The sequence below is a fragment of the Bos indicus x Bos taurus genome, chromosome 24 (assembly GCF_003369695.1).
Source record: "Bos indicus x Bos taurus breed Angus x Brahman F1 hybrid chromosome 24, Bos_hybrid_MaternalHap_v2.0, whole genome shotgun sequence".
In the NCBI taxonomy this organism is placed as follows: Eukaryota; Metazoa; Chordata; class Mammalia; order Artiodactyla; family Bovidae; genus Bos; species Bos indicus x Bos taurus.
The window spans coordinates 31,771,585-31,792,898 of record NC_040099.1 but is presented as its reverse complement, the minus strand read 5'-3'; the positions used below and the strand labels follow the sequence as shown (position 1 = coordinate 31,792,898).

The following is a 21,314-nucleotide window of genomic DNA, read 5'->3' as shown; positions in this document are numbered from 1 at the left end:
AGAAGAAAGGTATGAATTGGCTGTGATTTTGCTGTTTCTAAACCATAAACTTGCTGTTATTCAGTAGTGCCTGGCACAATAAGTTTTAATGCGAATATAAGCTCATATTTTGCAAATATTTGACCAGTACGTAAATGCAAAATTGGGAAATGGTGTACTTCATCCTACATTCATTTTTTAGTTGTAGCAAGCTTTCTGACGTTAGTATAATGTTTGTGCACTGTATCTCCCTTCAATGGCCCTCACAAATTAAGTTTTGCCTCTATTTAAAATTTTTTGAAATTTAGGAATTTGGATCCAAGCAAGAGCCTCAAGAAACAAGGTAAGGCTCCTCCATGACAACTCATCCCTGGAGAAGGAAATGACAACCCACTCCAGTATTCCTGCCTGGAAAATTCCATGGACGGAGGAGCCCGGTGGGCTACAGTCCTGGGGTCACAAAGAGTCAGACACGACTGAGCGACTGAGCACAGGACAACTTATAAGAATAAAGATTCTTGAAAACTTGAAAGTGGATTTCACTCCCCATGTAGTAATACCTCTGCAATTTTGTCAAATGCATGAACCTACTTCCAGATCTCACAAGCAATCCTTCGCTTCTCAGAACCTTTCCTTCCACAATCAAATTGACCAGAAAATATCCCTCTCTTCCTCTAGCTCCTAACTTTGTAGGCTGCAAGCTCATGAATGAAGTCAGGCTGTTGATATTATGCTTACATTCTACACAGTAATGTTATAAATTCAAATGAAGCAATATCTATGTTCTAGCTCCTCAAATGAATAGTTCATGCTATATAAATAGAAGGATTATTAATAACTACGTTCTGTTTTTCTATTCCCTCCGTAGTTTCAATCAATTATACATAGTTACCTCCTTCTTTTACTAGTGTACTATTTAAAAAACTAACTGAAGAAGCAGCTCTGTTTTGTGTCATATGTAAAATAAGTCAAAAGAAACATTTACCTCCTGGGGATTATTAAATAGCTAAAGAGGAGCCATATACAAACATTCTAGAAATGTCCATTCAAGTGGACAGAACTCTTTCTATCTTTTGAAACTTGCTTACTTAGGAGACAAGTACACTCAGACAACTCTTGGAAATTCAGAGAACATTTTAGCCCTAACAACTCCAATGATGAGTACATATTTGGGATGTCATGTAAAATTCAGAATAAAAACAAACTGAAGAATTAAGTTAGTGTAATGGCTGCACTTGTATTTTTTGGCACTGTCAGAAAGGCCATCTAACTCCGAGAGCCTCCAGCAGCGTAAACTTGGATAAACCACTTGACCTCTCTTGGACTTGGTCTATTCATTTGGGCCAAGTGATTCATAAGGTCTGTTCTGGATTTAAAAAACACTGCGGGCTTGTATTATTGGTCAGGACTACCTTAATAAAGCTCAGACTGACAAATGCTGCAAAGCTATGCTTGAAATACAGAGATGCACCACACCTTTAGTGAGTGTTGGGGCTGGATGGGCAAGTGTAGGACAGAGAACAAGGAGGACGCTGTGTTTGGGGGAGGTGAGTACTCAGCCTGAAATGAAAAGGAGATTTTTGTGTGGGCATATACAACAACCTCACGACAGCAATAAAGGCCAGGTTGTGGAAGCCCTGAACTCTGAAATAGGGGCTTTAGATTTTGGTCTGTAGGCAATAGAAACGGGGGAAGGTATAGAGTGGTATAAGACTGCAGACTCTTCAGCAGAGGAACAGCATTAATCATAACAATGGCTAAATCTTGTTGCGTCCTTACTGTATGTTAGGCATTAGTGCTCATCTTTTACATAATTAACTCATTGAGAGAATGGAAATAACAGCTCTGAATTAGATGCTATTAATACTATTGCTTTTGTCAACAAAGAAAACAGGGAAAAAGAGAATTTAAGAAATGTGTCTAACCACAAACACAAAAACATTTTAGAAAAAAGGCCCACTAAAGATGAGATCCAGAATGATTTGGAGAGGAGCCAACAAATATGATTTTAGTTTCAGAAATTTGATTTTTGGAAAAAAGTCTATTGCATTTAAAAATACGTGTGCATTTTAAGTGTGGTGATCAACTATTAGAATGAAGTTTTATTTCTTGGAAGAGAAAAGTAAATTCAGTGTTATAGTTGTGTTTCTGAGTTTATAAGAATGCATGTATTAAAGAAAAATGAATTTAAAACAAATCTCTATCCAATCCAAAACAGACCTGGTTATTTGGTCATAATTGCCAAACAAAACTTGGAAGCAACCAAGATATCCTTCGATAGGTGAAAGAATAAACAAACTGTGGTATATCCAGACAATGAAATATTAGCCAGATATAGAAAGAAATGAGCTATCAAACCATCGAAAGACATGCAGGAAATGTAAATGCATATTAAAAAGTCAGTCAGTCGTTAGTTCAGTCACTCAGTCGTGCCTGACTCTTTGTGACCCCATGGAGTGTAGCACGCCAGGCCTCCCTGTCCATCACCAACTCCTGGAGTTTACTCAAACTCATGTCCATTGAGTCAGTGATCCCATCCAACCATCTAATCCTCTGTCATCCCCTCCTCCTCTTGCCTTCAATCTTTCCCAGCATCAGGGTCTTTTCCAGAGTTGGTTATTCGCATCAGGTGGCCAAACTATTGGAGTTTCAGCTTCAGCACCAGTCCTTCAGATGAATATTCAGGACTGATTTCCTTTAGGATTGACTGGTTGGATCTCCTTGCAGTCCAAGGGACTCTCAAGAGTCTTGTCCAACACCACAGTTCAAAAGCATCACTTCTTTGACGCTCAGCCTTCTTAATGTCCAGCTCTCACATCCATACATGACTACTGGAAAAACCATAGCTTTGACGAGATGGACCTTTGTTGGTAAAGTAATGTCTCTGCTTTTTAATATGCTTTCTAGTTTGATCATAACTTTTCTTCCAAGGAGCAAGCTTTTTTTAATTTCATGGCTGCAGTCACCATCTACAGTGATTTTGGAGCCCTGAAAAATAAAGTCTCTCACTGTTTCCATTGTTTCCCCATCTATTTCCCATGAAGTGATGGGACCAGATGCCATGATCTTCGTTTTCTGAATGTTGAATTTAAGCCAACTTACTCACTCTCCTCTTTCACTTTTATCAAGAGGCTCTTTAGTTCTTCACTTTCTGCCATAAGTGTAAGTGGTGTCATCTGTGTACCTGTGGTTATTGATATTTCTCCCAGAAATCTTGATTCCAGCTTGTGCTTCATCCAGCCTGGCATTTTGCATGATGTACTCTGTATATGAGTTAAACAAGCAGGGTGACAATATACAGCCTTGACATTCTCCTTCCCAATTTGGAACCAGTCTGTTGTTCCATGTCCGGTTCTAACTGTTGCTTCTTGACCTGCATACCGATTTCTCAGGAGGCAGGTCAGGTGGTCTGATAGTCCCATCTCTTTCAGAATTTTCCACAGTTTGTTGTGATCCACACAGTCAAAGGCTTTGGCGTAATCAATAAAGCAAAAGTTGATGTTTTTTTTGAAACTCTCTTGCTTTTTGGATGATCCAATGGACATTGGTAATTTGATCTCTGGTTCCTCTGCCTTTTCTAAATCCAGCTTGAACATCTGAAGTTCATAGTTCATGTACTGTTGAAGCCTGACCTGGAGAATTGTGAGCATTAGTTTGCTAGCGTGTGAGATGAGTGCAATTGTGAAGTAGTTTGAACATTCTTTGGCATTGCCTTTCTTTGGGATTGGAATGAAAACTGACCTTTTCCAGTCCTGTGGCCACTGCTGCATTTTCCAAATTTGCTGGCATATTGAGTGCAGCACTTTTACAGCATCATCTTTTAGGATTTGAAATAGCTCAACTGGAATTCCATCACCTCCACTAGCTTTGTTTGTAGTGATGCTTTCTAAGGCCCACTTGACTTCACATTCCAGGATGTCTGGCTCTAGGTGAGTGATCACACCATCATGGTTATCTGGGTCATGAAGGTCTTTTTTGTAGAGTTCTGTGTATTCTTGCCACCTCTCCTTAATATCTTCTGCTTCTGTTAGGTCCATACCATTTCTGTCTTTTATTGTGCTCATTTTTGCATGAAATGTTCCCTTGATATCTCTAATTTTCTTGAAGAGATCTCTAGTCTTTCCCATTCTATTGTTTTCCTATATTTCTTTGCACTGATCATTGAGGAAGGTTTTCTTATCTCTCCTTGCTGTTCTTTGGAACTCTATTCAAATGGGTATATATTTCCTTTTCTCCTTTGCCTTTAGCCTCTCTTCTTTTCTCACCTATTTGTAAGGCCTCGTCAGACAACCATTGAGCCTTCTTGCATTTCTTTTTCTTGGGGATGGTCTTGATCCCTGCCTCCTGTACAATGTCACAAACCTCCATCTATAGTTCTTCAGGCACTCTGTCTATCAGATCTAATCCCTTGAATGTATTTCTCACTTCTACTGTATAATCATAAGGGATTTAATTTAGGTCATACCTGAATTGTCTAGTGGTTTTCCCTACTTTCTTCAATATAAGTCTGAATTTGGCAATAAGGAGTTCATGATCCGAGCCACAGTCAGCTCCCAGTCTTGTTTTCACTGACTGTATAGAGCTTCTCCATGTTTGGCTGCAAAGAATATAATCAATCTTATGTCAGTATTGACCATCTGGTGATGTCCATGTGTAGTGTCTTCTCTTGCATTCTTTTGTGTTGACTATATTAATAAGTAAAAGAAGCCAATCTGAAAAGGTTGCCTCCTGTATGATTCCAACTATTTGACATTTTGGAAAACGCAAAGTTATGGAGACAGCAAAAAGATCAGTGTTGCTAGGGTTTTGAGAGGAGGGAGGCAGCACAGTGGATTTTTAGTGCAGTGAAACTATTTAATTAGCAGTAATGTATTAATATTGGTTCATCATTTGTAACAAATGCACCACAGCAATGCAAGGTGTTAAAAACAGGGGTATCCGGGTGTGGGGTGGGGTTGGGGGAGTATAAGGGAGTTCTCTGTACTTTTTATTTCTATTCAATTCTTCTGTGAACCTAAAACTGGTCTAAGAAACAGCATATTAATTAAAAAAATATAATCAACCTAATCTAAAACTGACTTTCTTTTTTTCTCGAGTATGGAATGAATGAAAGTTACTCAGTCTTGTCCAACTCTTCGTGACCCCATGGGCTATACAGTCCATGGAATTCTCCAGGCCAGCATGCTGGAGTGGGTAGCCTTTCCCTTCTCCAGGGGGTCTTCCCAACCCAGGGATAGAACCCAGGTCTCCCTCTTTGCCGCTGGATTCTTTACCAGCTGAGCCACAAGGGAAGCCCAAGAATACTGGAGTGGGTAGCTTATCCCTTCTTCAGCAGATCTTCCTGACCCAGGGATGGAACTGAAGTCTCCTGCATTGCAGGCAGATTCTTTACCAACTGAGCTATCAGGGAACCCCTGAGTATGGCATCAGTTCAGTTCAGTTCAGTCACTCAGTCGTATCTGACTCTTTGAGACCCCATGCACTGGAGCACACCAGGCCTCCTTGTCTATCACCAACTCCCGGAGTTTACTCAAACTCATGTCCATTGAGTCAGCGATGCCATCCAAACATCTCATCCTCTGTCGTCCCCTTCTCTTCCCGCCTTCCATCTTTCCCAGCCTCAGGGTCTTTTGAAATGAGTCATTTCTTCGCACCAGGTGGCCAAAGTATTCGAGTATGGCATACCTAAGTGGAAAAATCCTGTTCCTCTGGCTTCCAATACTACCTCTTTAGTCCACACTGACGCCAGAATGATAAGGAAATGTAAGCAAGTCACTCTTCTCTTAAACTTCCTCAGGATAACCCACGGGTTGCAAGATGAAACTGGTACTCCTCGGTATGGCTTGCAAGGTCTGTAATAGTGAGGTGTGCTCCTTTCCTTGGCACACCTTGCATCATTGGATCCCACCCAGGATATTTATGATTCCTCAAGAGGTTGGAGAAGACTCTTGAGAGTCTCGTGGACAGCAAGGAGATCAAACCAGTCAATCCTAAAGGAAATCAACCCTGAATTTTCACTGGAAGGACTGACGTTGAGGCTGAAGCACCAATACTTTGCTATGTTATGAAAAGGGCCAACTCACTGGAAAAGACCCTGATGCTGGGAAAGACTGAGGGCAGAAGGAGAAGGCAACAGAGGATGAGATGGTTGGATGGCATCACTGACTCAATGGGCATGAGTTTGAGTAAACTCCGGGAGTTGGTGATGGACAGGGAAACCTGGCGTGCTGCAGTCCATGGGGTCACGAAGGACTTAGCAACTGAACAACCAGAGGTCTTTCAGAAACAGGAAAGTACTTCTCTGGCCTTGCAAGCTCCTGCTTATTCTTCAAATATCAGTGAGGGAGTTCTTCTCCTAAGCCTTCTCTGAGCTTCCCAGGAAGCTTTAAGATCCCTTTTCCTGGTACAGAGCCTGGAGATAAATACCACATTGTGATGCAATTGTTCATTCACATGTCTGGTGCCTCATTTGATCCAAGTTCCTTTCTGGCGCCACTATGCTGTATTTGTCTTTATATCCCTGGTGTCTCAGACGGAGCCTAGTATATAGTAGATGTTGAATAAATGCTTACAGAATAAACACCAGGAGTTGAATATTCAAGCTCTGATTCACCACAGCCTCTATGGTAATATCCTTTAGCTAGTACTTTAATAGTTCACACGTCTCTAATTAATTCTCACTTGTATATATAGTGAACTCGATTATCCACAAGAGGATTGCCCACATTGTAGTTCAGTGTAGCAAATCTTACTTCTAACTTCTTGTTGACATCACCAGCTGTTTACTTATGTCCTTCATTGACATTGTCACCAATTCTACCTACTTTTACTCTTGTATCAGCCAAGAACACAGCAGAATTTGGGGAAGGGAGAGGTTTTTTTAAAGAAACAAACATTTATTTGCCTCTCCTTATCTAAAATTTTGGTCTTAAAAATGCAATCGATCTCAAAGGCAGAGAAAAAGAGGAGAGACCAAATGAAGCAGATAATTCTGTATCTCAAACTACAAATCTCTGAATAGTTTTGAGATACTTTGAATACTTAATCAATAATACTATATACTATAAATGTTATTGGAGAAGGAAATGGCAACCCACTCCAGTATGCTTGCCTGGGAAATCCCATGGATGGAGGAGCCTGGTGAGCTACAGACCATGGGGCTGCAAAGAGTTGGCCCCAACTGAGCAACTAAACAACAAACAATACATTCATATGTCTATTATATTAGTATTTTATAACTCCTCACTTTTTCAGTGTGTTTGGATTCACCAACTTGATGATCATACTAACTGGCAGGATGTTTAGGAATAAAACAAGAGCAGCTGCACACGCCTAAAATAATCATATAGTAAAACACTATCTCCAATTTCAGATTGCTCATACAGACAGAAAATAAATACTTCAATCTCAGGCACAGGATTTTTTTTGTTTTATTTTGTTTTATGCTTCCCTGAGTATATTTTTTTTAATGTCATTTACATTAAACTCTTGAGCTGCTGACTGTGACTTAGATTTGTCTGAAGGCCCCCAGTAGTGATTCTTCTTTTAAATATAAAAGCCTAATGAACCCAGATTTTCAAAAGTAGCTAATATTGGGTTGAGGGCCAAACAATATAATGATGCAGAGCTACTTGCATTATTCCTGGAGCTATTTGATTTTGACAAGCCCACATTTGGTAATTAACATGAGAATGCCCCCTTGGGCCGTTCTCCTGTTAGCTAAAATATCTTATAAATTACTGTAATAAAAGGGGAAAAAAAGGAACATGCTGCCTGTCAATGTTTCAACTTATCTAGCAAGAGGAGGAGACAAAGCCCTGATCTGGAAGCATGCAGATGCCAAATGGGAACGTAAATTCTACTACCTTCTGTCCCGACAGGAGAGAGTTACCTATTCGTTGGTGGGAAAGGCACGCAAGCACCCATCGATTTCCCAAAGTGAAAGGTGTGCTGGCCCCTTGGATGGCAGTATTTTTATGATTCACATCTGCACTCAGGCAGTGAGTATCATCATCTACTAAACACCAGGTCAATGGACTCAGCACGTGCAATTGAAGCCGTAGCTTCAGATATTCCGTTTTCAGGTCTCTCGGCAGAGTTTAATAAATAATCCCATCTACTAATGATGGAAAGTACAGTCTAATTTATTTTACTGATCTAGATGAATGTATTAACATGGCCGTAATAGAGATTCTATGTGCATTTGTGGTTAGGAGTCAAATGTCTCTCTTCACTACCTCTGTTTGCCCCCATTTGGCTGCAAGCTTGTAATCAGCTAAAGGAACTGGAAGTAGACAAACGACCAGGTTTTATAGTTTATTTTCTTGGGATGAAGATTTAGCAATGATGTAATTCTAATTCTGGCAAATAGAAATAACAATCTGTGACTATTTCCTCAGAATTGACTTTTAAAATTCTTTCCATCCGTACTTTTTTTTTTCTGCTCCACCCACACACATATATCAGCCTCCTGCAGACATACAGGCCATCAAAAGATAATATGACACAACAAGTAACACACTCTTCACAAGCCACGTGGAAACTATTGTGTCTAAACACATCTATACTGATACACTCTTGAGTATCAGGTCATCAGGTAAAGGCATAGGCAACAAAGGAAACTTCATTTTCTCACAGTACAGTTTTACCTGCTGTTACTTAAACAACTTGTAAGATAAATATCAATTTATCTTATCCTGGGACAATAACCATATTATTTTGAGTTGAGTTGACAACAGCTGTTGATTGAAACAAAAGTTTTCTATGTTCTATTACTTAAGGTATTTTTATTTTTTTTATCCTCCAGTTGAACAACACCAGAAGGAATCAATGGGTATAAAATGTAGACTTATTGATAAAAATTCCAAGCCCGCCATAGCATATAGCATAAAAATAGCTGTGCTGAATCCACAGCAGGCATACTTTGCTACTACTGCTGAATTTTAACAGGAACAGATCCAAAATCATGTCAGTGTTCCCATTTTTGTGCTACAGAGTAATGACATTTAATCAGGAATATTACTACACTCTTTTGGTGACAGCTGAGACACGAAACCAGCCAGCTGATGCAATTCCTGTCTTATTGTTGGCGGCCTATAGGCAGCAGCCACCAACAGGAAGCTGTCTTACCTTGTATATATCATCAGAGGAAACTTTATGGAACAGAGCTTACAGAACAGACTGCAGATGGAGTCCATCACATCTCCCAGAGACTTCTGAAATCATCCTAGTCTTCACCTATCCCTGTGGCCGAAGGGTGCGCAAGGATTTAACTGTTCCAGATTTTTAATACAACAGTGCTGCCCTCGCCAGGTGTGAGGCAACATAAGGTTTGCAGAATACAACTGCCATAGCTCCTGCTCAGTTAGATCGATGGCCTATAATTACCTGGGAATTACTTGGACGCAAATCAATGGTGTATTACGTCCCATTCATAATGAGCAGGGTAACTTTTGCCTGGTCTAGAGACGTCTTGATAAAGACAATGTCCCCATCTGCTTCCCCTGCCCTCCTCTGCTGCCCAAATTGCAGGTGACCCAGCCCAGAAAGACTGGGGATATGGGATGAGGGAGGGAGTGGGGGCTGTGTGCCTTCCAACTCTGAAAACGGCCCTCAGTGCAGTGGTTGCAGGTTTTCCCTCTCAACCCAATGCGTGCACGAAGATTGACATCTGAGATAAAAGGCACCGCATTCCATTAGAAGTCATCAGCTTGGCCAGCCTCCTCCCCCGGCCACGCCCCAAGGGATCCAGCCACATTCTGATGACATCCATCAAGCTCCCAATTCCAGCTCAACAGTTTGCAGCAATTTCTCCATCTTACAGCTCTCACCAAGGGAAGGGGCGGGGTGGGGGTGGGAGACCCAGGCAAGCGGTGGGGAGGGGCTGCTCCGCGCTATTTGATCAAGCACCGAACCTGCAGCCCCATAACTAAACTGCCACCAACACACCACTCTGTCCTGTAATACTTCTGAAAAGTAAAGGAGCAGAGCAGGAGTCCTGCTGGATTTCCCTTAGCAACCTGACAGGAGCCCACAAGGTCAGCTAGCAGGAAGCGTAGAAAATTATACAGTGGGGAATTATCAGCTAAATTATTTCACGATACTCAGGATTTTTACTGTTCTTCCCAAGACAGTGGCCTCTTGCTACCCAGATTAGAAACAAGAATAAAAGGACAAGAATGACAAAAGAAGGGAGAAAGGAAAGGGAAACATTTAAAACTCCTTATTATGTGTGTGTGTATTTTGTGTGTGTGTGTGTATATTTGTATATTTTTTGGCTTTGGTTTTTGTTTTGACGCAACTCGTTGAGGCAGCTGCCCAGGGATCCAATCTGCTTGTTTTCTTTCTCTGGCTAGGATGATGCGTCTTATCCTTTTTGTTTGGGGTGGAAGGACAATGGGGGTTGGGCTGGAGACTGCCTCCCAATCAGGTTTGCAGCACAAGCTACGAGCTACAGCAGCAGGAGCAAGCATGATTTATCAATTAACAGGTAATGAAAAAAATTCTCTGCAATTAAAGATATGATTTTGCTCAAACAGGAAGCGGCACCATACAACTGTGTACCCCTCACAGGAATACTCTGCTCCTGTCACTAATGTGGAACACAGCTAATTTTAACAGAGTGTGTGTGGGTCCCTTGGGGGACTCCATGTTGATGAAGGAATATACAGTAGGGAACCCCCAGAGGACCTGGCTGATTGGAGAGCCCCAGGAAAGGTGTAGGGAAATTACATTTCCTGTTTCTTTAGAGAGTTATTAAAGGGAAAGGCAGCTTTAATCACTGAAAGACCAGTTGCTGTATTATTTTTGATTTATATACCAAAACAATACCCTTTTATTCCTTGGTTGCTTTTTAATATATATGTCAGCTTAGTCAATATTATATTTCAGTACAACATATAAACGGCTGTAGGAGCTTGTTACAAATGTGAAGGGTTTTGAAAGATTATACAAGATAAAAGGTATTATTGCTACTCAACCTCAAATGAGAGAAAATTGAAGTAGACAGACAGAAATTTTCCCTCTTTTTTTTCCCCTTTCATGTGAATCAACAAGATCATTTTTTTAAAGGAACGAACCATGAATTTCCTAATGATATAAAAAAATTGTAAGATTTACAATGTTTTCTTTTTCTGAATTTACAGACAGTTTCCTTAGAAAATGTTCATTTCTACGCAATAACCGTAGAAAGGACAGAGTAATTTGTTAAAATTATGTTTATGTCACTTTGCCTAAAATAATTCTCTATGGTCAATATTTTCCATCAATAATTTAATAAACTTTGGGGGTAGAGGAACCTTCAGATCACCTAGTTGAACCCTTCCATTTTTCAGGTAAGAAAACAAAGAGACGGGCTAAGTATTAAAAACGATACAACAACAGCTATAGTAAATCTAATGTCAGCTGGGTGATTACTCCATCAGGCACGGCTCTGAGCTCATTGCATATATTATTTAATTCTCACAAAAGCTCTATGAGGTATTATTATGAATATACCTATTATTATTTTTATCTAAGGAGAAGCTCAGGCACAGAGAGGGTGAGTGAGTCCCTCAAGATCAAACATGAGAATGGCAGAGACAGGACACAGGGCCAGAGAGTTTGGACTCTGGAGTCTATGGTGTTAATCACTAGGCTATGCTGTCTCTTCTGTCACATTAATTACTGAGGCCTGAGCACTAGACCCCAGATCCCTGGACTTCAGGTCTGACATAAAAAAGAAAACGATTTGACATCTATTAGATTATGTGGGAACACTCTCTGCACCAAGATAACCCCTCAGTGTTGAATTTCAAGAAGACAGTCCCAGAACCAAGTCTAGCTCTGAAACCCAACAGGACAGCGCATATCAGTGAGGGTGCTGGATGTGGCTGATGGACCGAGGGCGGGCGGCGGGGAGTGCTAATGACCTTGGGCCAAATCAGGGGAGGAGGCCAGGCTCCTGCTGCTGTGACCTCTGACCTCCCAGAAAGATCCTCCTGGGTCTCCCTCTAACCCCCCAGGTTAAGTCTCCCCACATCACAGTCCAGCCCAAACCTGATCACACTGATTAAAAACTAGTGTTCTATTTCTGCCCTTTTAAAATTTAATAGAAAGATGAAGTCTTCCTAAGACAGCCAAAATCTATAACCGTTCTCACAAATATCCTCACTGAAAAACTGCTTGCCAAAGCTGTGTTCAAGAACCACTACAGTGAGGGGCATGAGTGCAAACAGCTTTCTTTGAAAACACAAACAAAAAAAATAGAAAAGGGGAAAAAAAGTACATTCTGGCACCTGTAAGTGATGGAAAACGCGGCTTCAAACCCTGCCCCACAGTATCACCTCGGGCAAAGGTTTCCTCTTCTGTTAGAATTGGAACGTTTGGAAGCAGGCTGCCCCTACCAGTTTTGTTCTTGTTTCTTGGGAGGATTCCTCTGACAGTTCCTAACTGCGTTATCGAGATTCCTCTCGCTGCTAATGGCCAATTCATTTGTATTACCACATTTAGACCTTACACTAAACAAACAATCGCAGGTATGAAGAGTGGTCTCACGGATTTCACGGGAACTGCCTATTCTGCCTGGCTTGGACAACATCAGCAGGAAATCAAGCAGGTGCTCCCCGTTCTTCCCGTCCAGTTTTCCTGCCCTCTTCCAGGCCCGCAGACAGACTGATGGACACGTGGTGCTCATGCGCACACCCTCCCCATCCACCCCAGCAGTGAGCCTTGCCCTCCCTGGGGAAGAACTGGGACAGACACTGAGCCCAGCTTCTTCATTTAGCAGCCGAGGAACTGACTATGGGAAGGGATAAGAGGCTCACCACGTGGCAGTTAGTGGCTTGATTCTGAGGATGTCGGACCACTGTTCTTTACGCAGCACCACATCCCAAATAAAAGCATAGAGAAGTCCTCCATTCCTGGGCGGTTGGGGACTTTTCCTTTCTATAGCCCTTGTTCGGTGGCTCCATATTACAAGTGATCAGTTTCCCAGGCCTCTCTGAAGGCCCTCCGCTCAGACATCCTTACCCACTGGAGTAGCGGCCCCACTGGTAGAATCAGACACAAAACAGTATGGAGAGCATCCCTACCTGCCACTCAGCCCTTCCCACGTGGCTCGCACACCAGTCCAGCCACACAGAGTATACCTCTCGGCGACTCAGCCGCTCCAGCTCTGAAAACAGCTGAGCTGTTAAGGGCATCAACTCTCTCAGCATCAAAGTGTTAGAGGATGTCAGAGACCAGCAATGTTTCGAAGAATTAATTAAGGAAAATAAACATTAGAAAGTTATTTAGAGGTTCAGACTAGGAAAAAATATGAAGAAAGATAACCCTGAGTCATAGTCTAATTTTGATAGGTACAATTTGTACCTATCTTTCAGTAGATGAGAGAGGTGGCACACGAAACGGATCATTAAACAGTAGTGTGAAACCAGGGAAATTAACCAGCTGCTGTGAAAGCCACCTCTCTTATTCTCTGCGAAAAAGGAGAAAGAGGATGGGGGTGGGGAGGAGGGTGCAGAGGAATAAAGGAGCTGATTGTGCCGATAGAGCCTGAGCTTAGAAGTCTGTGGACAGCCTTTAAGCTAGTGAACAGAAAATGTGTGATCAAAAAATAATAATTGTATGTGAATGATCTTTCATACTTTTGAAGTTATAATAATTTGTTCTGGAAGGCCCTTAAAGATCATTTCATGCAAGGCCCTTGATTTAACATGAAACTGAGGCTGAAGAGAACTGACTTGACCTTCTGTTCCCATAGCAAGTTGGTGGCATAAGGCCGGCCTCCTGGCTCTCTGCCCGCCTTGGTCTCTCCACTGACCTGCACTGCCTGGCCATCCAACAGCCCAAAGGGCACCAGTGAGCCCTTCTCAACTGAGCAGGTAAGAACAGGGTACAAGATGGTTGCGTTTTGGCTGTTTAGCGGTTTTTCCGAACCCACAGGAGACAACCTCTTTTCTCCATCTGGAGGAATTTATGGGACCATTTGGGTGTTGACTAAGCATCCCATGTGCCTCCACCAAGAAATGCAAAAAGATCACACGTCCATATGAGCAAAGAACCCGGCAAAAGGCCATGCCCCAGAGTCAATGCAGGAGAGCTGCCACAGGAGTACTCTGTGTCCCAGAGTCCAGGACCTTTGGGAAAGGCATGACGTCAAAGATGGGAGAGGGGAGGAGACTTTGGGGGAGAACGGATACATGTATATGCATGGCTGGGTCCCTCTGCTGTCCACCTGAAACTCTCACAACATTGTTAATTGGACACCCCAATATGAAAGACAAAGTTAAAAAAAAAAAAAGATGGGAGAGGAATGCCATCTTCTGAATGCCTTCCTTCCAGGTGCTACTCCATTTAGTCTGTCTTTTTTTTCCACTGTATTTTTAAATTTTTTATTTCTCTGGCCTTTCTGTTTGGCATGTTGGATTTAGTTCCCCAGCCAGGGATCGAACCCATGCCGCCCGTGGTGGAAGCTCAGAGCCCCAACCACTGGACCGCCAGGGAAGTCCTTCCATGTAGTCTTTACATACCCTTTTCTTAGATGAGACAATTGTGACCAGAAGTGTTGAGTGACCTGCCTATTACACCGAGAACAAATACTCCAGCCCGGGTCCACTTCCTGAGTTCAAGTTCTTCCTTTGAGACCCTGTTGCTCTTCTCTCTATATGTGCTATGTGAGTAACACAGCAACTAGGTCTTTGGGTGAAATCAGACTGTGGTATCAGGTGATAATTTATATCTTATTTGCTTCATCCAATAAATTCCAAATTTTTTTTCCCCAGTAAATTCCAGATTTCTCTCTTTTCCAGAATGAAAAGAAAAGCCCGTCTCTTCTCCACTTCCCTTTCTGATCCCAGCCTGGCTCGTGGAAGAACAAAAAGGAGAGCAGCCAACGTGAAGGAAAGGAACATCTCTCTGGCTGAGACCGCAGTGCCAAAGAGAAAGAGAACGCAGGAACAAAGTAACAAATTATATTGTCAGAGAAAATGTGAACTTTTTGATTGGGGATGACATTTATTTTAAGTGTGCAATGACGGCAGGGAATCTGTCAGGGTAAGACATGGCAGAGGTTTCAGCGTTTCTTAAGAGTGTCGTGGGAATTTAGCTAAAACTGTTAAAACTGACACCATTGGCTTTTGTTAGCACATTAAGCATGGGAAAAGTGCCAGTCAGCATAGCCTCCATAGCATCAGTTCAGTTAAATCATCTGGAAGATGCATAAAACTGGGGGGGAGGGGGAGGGGGATAATAACAGCTACATTTTTCAAGACTTGGGGAGACTGAGGGGGAGAAGGCCAGTGCCATTTTGATAAGAATGACAAATGATTCCTTTAAGATATAGCTCCCTACAAGGGAGAAGGAGAGGGGAGGGCATTTTTTTCAGCCCCACTATATTCCTAAAGATATTTGCGTGGAGGAAACCAAGTACCACATGATGCTAAGATTTAGAGAGGGAAATACTCATTAATCAGCACATAGATGGACATACATGGAGGTGGCGGAAGTCAACTGAAGACCCACCTGTCTCAAACATCTTGCTTTAAAAAAGAGTCAATTATTATTTCCGCGTTAGGTTGAGGGAGAAAAAGCAGAAATTCCACCGTTTACCGAGTGAGATGAACTAAATCAAATGCGAAGGCACTTTTGCTTTTCCAGGAAATCTTCAAACGAACCCAATAAACTGAACCTTGCCTTGACCCGATTCGTCTCCATAAGCAGATGAAAAGAAAAGAAAATCGACAGCTTGACAATGCCGTGGTTTCCAACAATTAAGTGGACCTACGCTCTTGGTGACCAGACCACTGTTATATAGAAATGGTAGCCTAAGCTTCTTGGACAAATGTTTTGACTGGAGCCGAAGAATTTCAATCTCAGCACCCTCTGGCTAGTAAAACAAAAAATTACATGTTTGTGTCACAGGAAGACTTAAAAAAGGGTTTGGTGTTTATGTTTGAAGAGCACGAAAGATATTGTCAGGCTGCCAAATTGTGCTAGAAAATGCAGTGCCTTTGACCATAACCCTGTCTGTGTGCTTTGCAAGATCTTAGAAAGTGAAATAGTTCCCCAAAGTTAGGAAGTCCCTTGGGAGCTATTTTTCCTTAGGGCACAGAAAACTGAAATTCTGTGCTAGGGTCCCCTTATCGACTCCCGACTCAAGAAAAGCCTTCCATTTGGCAAAACTCGATGAAGCAAATGACTTTCTTGCCCTTTGGCAGAGACTGAACTCTGCCTGTACTTCTACATTAGGATTTACACTCTGAAGTCTGCAGAGGCTCTGAGTTTGCTGGTATCTATCTGACTTGGGATTTTCTGGTCAGCTTCCAAGAGAGTGTTTATTGTCCATAGGTTAGGGTGCCTTTAATTCAAAGGCTTTCCTAGCTCCCTGGTTTATCTGTAAATGATTACTCCATGCTCAGATTTTTCAGCAACAGACCCTAATGAATGTAAATAAAATAAGCTCCAGTTTTCCAATTACAGAGCTATGACCCTTCTCTTTCTCTACGACATCACTGCTGACTGTCGGTGACCAGTGTAAGTTTCCAACATTCCGTGCGTGAGGAAGTTTTTGCTCATTTGCGCTTGTCTGGTTTAGCTGATAAAACACAGACGCAGAATTAAGGGCAAAAACATAGAAACTGGCTGCCAAGAACTGTCTTTCTACTAGGCAAACATCATCTTGTGTAGCTTAAAACACTAAACGTTTTTCCTAAAGGGCTGCTTCCATCCTCCTCCCCCTCGACACCAAGAAGGGAACATATGGAAGAATGAGATTGGACCAGAGGATGCTTTCTTTTGGCTCCAGGAGTGGAGCTGTTGCACAGGCATGGCACCTCATCAAATACACCAGACTGACACCGCTTGGACCTGCCCAACCTCATTTCCTAGATCCTTCAAGTCCTCCCCCTCGTCGATCTCTGGCGATTACCGAGCACAGGCCACTCAGCAGGCACCGCACCTGGGTTATTCAGACACACACCGCCTGAGTTTTGAAATTTAAGAAAAAACAAACAAAGAGATCAAGGGGTTGCTGTAAGCATTGTCCCAATTCAGCAAATACTCTTATCCCCAAATAAAATGGACTGAAATAAGGTCATTGGGACTGGCCTCATTATTGGCAGCCTTCAGTGGAATCATAGCTCACTAACGCATGACCTCATTCTTAACTCTACTTTCCTTACTGCCTACCTCAAAAGTTCCTGGACTGCTCTTCTGCACACGAGAGCAGGACTTACATGGAACAGATGTGGCTTCCATGTCTTAGCTTGGCCAGGCCAGGGAACCTTGGGAAGGCAAGTCCCAGGAGAGAGAAAAAATACAGGCAAGTAAGTGGTCACAAAACTGCTGTCTATTTTAACCAATGCACGGACAGCTGGGTTGTTTCCTAGATTTTCAGATACTTTACAGTAGGTTTCCCTTTATATATGCTTGTTCAGTGACGAAGAAAGGTTGCAGAAGCATTCATTAACATAAATATTTTGCAAGAGTTTCTATTAATTCCAGAAATAAAATTCAGGAGACAGTTACCTAAGAGATTTCTCTTTCACATGAGCCCATTAGTTGGGTTTTTAAAAGCAATTCTAATGAACTATTCTAATAGGTTATGGTAATCAGTTCCAAAGTTATTAATCTGCCTACAAACAAAATCACACCTGCTAAAGATGTTCACATTGTTATCAACAGATACGCAAATATTCTTGGTATTGACCTTCCCCTGACATAGGCTAACACAACTGGAAGACTTAATAAGCATCTAATGTCTCACACAACTTTGAAATGTCACTTAGTATCAACATGTACTCTGTCTCCTATTTTCTACACTATAATCCTCTTTTCAGCACTCTCAACATAGCATTAGTGAAATTTCTTCAAAGCTAGCTTTCTAGCAAATATCCCACTATGCTTTGTGACATCACAGAAATTTCCCTAACAACTGTGAAATCCTAAACAGAAATGCATTTTCATGTCAAGTGGATAATAAAAGATGAGGTCAGGAAGATATTCGCCTTCAAGAATAAAGAGATGAAAAATGAAGAAAATATAAAGTGTGACTTATAAGGTGATGTGGTGGCTTTTTTTTTTGGGTATTTTGTAAACTGGCCCTGAGAACAATTAAAATCAGAGTTCTAAAGATGTTCTGAGCAAGGATGGTGTTGTTTAGAATAAGCTGATAGCCTTTAGTGGCAATTATTTAAAGAGTAACTTCCATTATTATGCCTAAGTACTATCATATTAAAATTAAAAATGATGTGAAATACAGAATCTTTGAAAATGCCTTCATAAAGTTTTTTTAAGATACCGGTATTCAAAATGATAAATAACAAGAAAATTAAAGCTTCCATTATTTTCTCCATTTCCATTATTTAACATTTTTTAGGAGACAGAGGAAAAAACAAAAGAAGAAACATTTCCTCCAATGGGAAGGACCAATAGATATTGAAAGTTGCCACAAGTATCTATAATAAATTCAACCATCAAATGTCACATGACTGGAAGGAAGAGAAATATTTTCTGAGGCAATGGTTCAATTTGTCCTTTAACTAAGTGATGCCATCAGTCATACCAATAAGACGGTAAATATTTTCACTAGTACAGGGAACAACCTTTTGGTTGGTTTATAATTACAAGAATGATGTTAACTGAAGCCTTTGCTTTGTTTCTATATCCCTTGTTAGTACCAGAGACCTCTTTGCCTCTCTTGTTTTTCTCAAAAGCAATTTAGAAAATGCCTGTATTTTAGACAAAAGGAGAACATTTGGTGAAAGAAAATTCATCATTAGGTATCTAGAGGTTTGTTAATAGAAAAGGCAACTCCCACAGTGTATCCTAGTGCTCAAGCCAGACACACATGCTCAGGACCAGCAAGCTGCCTTCACAGTGGGCCAAAAGTCATTACCATAATTTTATATTACATAGACTACATTGAAAATTTAATATATCCCAGCAAAAAGAGACAAAAGACATTTTGCATAATGCTTCTGTGAGCGCACTCTCTCCTGCCACTCTTCTAGCCACCCCATGCAGACAATCACACCAGGAAAAAGAAGTTCATTACCTAAGCCAAATCAAAATTAGGCTTTTCTTTTTGATAGGGAACTTCATTAGTAAGCCCTGTCTTATACAGCTGGGAGATTTGATGAATCTATCTTAGAGTCATAATTCAGTACAATCAGCCACAATTTTAAGTTTTACATCTTTATTAAGAAAAGTAGAAATAGATAAACTGGATACACACAGATGGATATTTAAAGATGTTAAATCAAGATGGTAACTAAAACCACTTTTGGATATTTGAAACATTCTCAGCTTATAGAAGAAACCCAGGTAAGAAAGGCACCTCTGTGCCAACTTAGCTACCCAGGATGAAGGCTTTCAAGGGGAAAAAAAAAAAATCAGAGAAGCCAACGCTGAAACACTTGGAGTTCAGGAAAGCGACTATTTATTGAAACTGTTCAAATGAAAACATCTTCACATTTTAAAGTTAGCCTCTGATTAACAAGAAAACACAGGGGAAAAGAGTCATTTTAGATATCCTCTTACAATAAAGGCTAAGATCTATTGTGCCTACATGGCGTCCAAGACAATATCCACTGTGGTGCTGAGCCTCCGTTTATATCATACAAAACTTAGTCATCCCGCGGACAGGGAACAAAGAGCCCCCCTCTCCCCTTTGTGTGACCCACATATGTAAGTAAGTGCACCAGCGTGCAGGAGCACTGCTGGCTGCAGACAATTGTCTGTGGAACTCCTCCAAGATCGGAGTCTTTCATGCTGAAAAAAACCCATCCCCGTGGCCCTGGTCGTGGACATAGTTTTACACGCTGTGTCTGAAGCGAACCTTGACTTCCGTAACCAGACTGAGGCTTCAATATCATGCAGGGCTTCCTTGGCCATTGTCCACAATGCTTTCTCTTAATCCTACAAAGCCAGCTCTCCTTCAAGAGAAATATCAGGCTCACTATGCCACTTCTCCATACCCCCAGCCCCTGCCTCATTGGCATCCATGAATGTCCCCAAATACTTAGATCAATATTATTGCAAGAACGAGCGTCCTCCACAGACTTAGAGAATGAATTTACGGTTGCTGAGGGGGAAGGCCAGGGGAAGGGGTAGTTAGGGAGTTTGGGACGGACATGTACACACTGCTATATTTAAAATGGGTAACCAACAGGGACCTACTGGAGAGCACAGGGAACTCCGCTCAATGTTATGTGGCAGCCTGGATGGGAGTGGGGTTTGGGGGGAGAGTAGATACATGTATATGTATAACTGAGTCCCTTCGCTGTTCTCCTGAAACTGCTACAACATTGTTAATCAGTTATACCCCAGTACAAAATAAAAAGTTAAAAACAGAACAGGAGTCCTGAATTCCTGAAGGTTAAGATTTTTTAAAACAGAAAATAGTTTCCTAGACTTCTTCGGTGTTATTAATCAATATTTTCTGCTAACCATGGATGATGGGCAAAGCCTATGGCAAAACAACAAAACCAAAGCAAAAAACAAACTTCTTCCACTCTGCCACAGAGGTCGCCATCTGGATGGTAGGAGCACTCAAGAGACAAATTCCACTTGACTTAAGCTTGAACTGGTCACGGAGCACAAATTGCCCAAATGGACCAATCCTGACTTCCAGTATTGTAAGGAAATGGCAACCCACTCCAGTGTTCTTGCCTGGAGAATCCCAGGGACAGGGGAGCCTGGTGGGCTTCCGTCTATGGGGTCACACAGAGTCGGACACGACTGAAGCGACTTAGCAACAGCAACAACAACAGCAATGTTCAACAACCTCTTTTTGAAAAAGGACAAAAGATTTAAGAGGTTCCTAGTTAAAGAGTTAAAAGCTAAATACTTTACAACTATTTAAAGCGCACTCTCAGAGAATGCTGAAACATGACTAGCACTATGAATTCTATCTCCCCTTTAGGTTTAACTTTTACAAATTAATTAACAGTCTATTGTATTTCTTTGTAATGTTTCATCGTCTTCTGAAAACTTTACATTTCCTGGTAGCTTGCTACCAGGGGGTGGAAGTAGAAAGTGGAAATGAAACAGTGGAAACCTTTACAAAGGTTCATGATTACAATAGTTTCTATTTATAAAGTTTTAACTGTGCACCAGGTATGTTGTTAAATGCTTTCCCCCCTCTAAATAGCCGTATTAGTTAGCTACTACTATTATTCCCATTTTATGGATTAGGAGACTGAGTTTTTGAGAGGTTCAGTGGTTTTCCCCAGTCACACAGCAAGCAAGTAGAGACGCTTGGATTTTTACTCACTAATCTGATTCTAGGGCTTCTCTGGTGGCTCAGACAGTAAAGAATCTACCTGCAATTCAGGAGACAGGCCCATTTTCCTAAT

The 21,314-nt window shown here is 41.5% G+C and overlaps 1 protein-coding gene and 1 long non-coding RNA gene across 6 annotated transcripts in view; one reads left to right on the top strand and one right to left on the bottom strand.

Moving 5' to 3' along the window:
• Nucleotides 1-21,314, bottom strand: part of ZNF521 (zinc finger protein 521) — a 312,082-nt gene that overhangs the window by 68,871 nt on the left and 221,897 nt on the right. The gene's annotated exons all lie outside the window — the stretch shown is intronic.
• On the top strand, nt 11,129-16,436 carry LOC113883025. The gene is made up of 2 exons (XR_003508529.1): nt 11,129-13,841; nt 14,769-16,436. It is a non-coding gene; the product is annotated as an uncharacterized LOC113883025 (long non-coding RNA).